Here is a 1,425-nt window from a genome sequence, read left to right as displayed (position 1 = left end):
TTTAGCTAAAGTTTCTAAATCTAACGTCTTAAAAATAGTCCACTGGCTATTCTGAATCACTGCTGTACTTATCCGTAACGGCGCTATTCCCGGATTCTGATTCATATCTTGCAGGTTTACGCTGCTTGCTGATTCCACTAGGACCAGGAGCGTCAAGACTGCTTGCCACCACCTGTGGAGGGCGTTTTACGTTTTTTATTGCTACTTTTGTATTCCTTTTCCCTAATTTTACCGGTACAATATTCCTATCAATTTTCCCTATAACTTTGGCTTTTTCGTACCGTGGCATTTCCTTGCCTTTTCGATTCCTAGTTGTTTTCATGAAAACTTCGTTTCCTTCCTGTATCTCTGGAGGCTTTTCACCGCCTTTTTTCTCTACCACTTTACTTTTATTCTCTATAATCTTTTCGCTTACATATTCATATAATACATTGAGTCTTTTCCTATGATCCTGAACTAATTTCTGTAATAAATTTTTATCTCTATCTATATCAAACGCATTTCCTGATTCTGTATGTCCAAATACTATTTCAAAAGGTGTGAAATTCGTTACGCTATGAATAGTGTTGTTATATGCCATAAAAGCATATGTAATTACTGATGCTGCATCTTGGTCGCTTTTATCATATTTTGCTAACCTATAAATTTCAAGAATTGTCGAATGAAAACGTTCAACAATACCCATTGAATTGGGGTTGTTTGGTGTCCCTACATGCATTTCAATTTTGTACAAGTTCAGTAATTCTTTAATTAGATTATTATTGAATTCAGTGCCGGGGTCGCTATTTATCTTTTTTGGGACTCTATAGATACTAAAGTACTTAATTAATGCTTTAACAATTTCCGGCGTACTTCTATTGGGTACATTAAATGCTTGCGCTATCTTACTAAACGCGTCCACTATAGTTAAATAATTATTATTTTCTATATACAAAAGATCCATAAAAACTTCTTCAAATGGCATACACTGTGTTTGAGTGAGTTGTATTGGGGGCTTAATGGGTTTTCTATCATATTTCATTTTCCTACACTGCTCGCATGCATTTATTATGGCAGAAATCATAACTTTCATGTTAGACCACCAATAGTGTCTTCTAAGCTTTGTGAATTTTTCTCGTATATCCCGATGAACAGTTTTGCCCTCATGATATTTAATAACAATCTCTCTTTGCTCTTCTTCATTTGTTACATTAACTACTCTCTCTGTACATTCTATTAAATTTTGAGAGCCTTTTTTATATAAAGCTGTTACTACTTTATTAAAGATTTTCCTAAATATTTCCTCTTCGAAATAAATGAAATACTTTTGTTTAAAGTCTATATACTCTTTTAAAAACTTTTTAACTAAATGTTCATTATTAATAGTAGGCATGTGAACCTCAGTTATTTTTTGGCTATTATTAGAAATGTCTTTTACACTGATGT

Source organism: Leptidea sinapis, chromosome 4 (assembly GCF_905404315.1).
Source record: "Leptidea sinapis chromosome 4, ilLepSina1.1, whole genome shotgun sequence".
Taxonomy (NCBI): Eukaryota; Metazoa; Arthropoda; class Insecta; order Lepidoptera; family Pieridae; genus Leptidea; species Leptidea sinapis.
The sequence above is the reverse complement of the archived record's forward strand: the minus strand, read 5'-3'. Positions refer to the sequence as shown.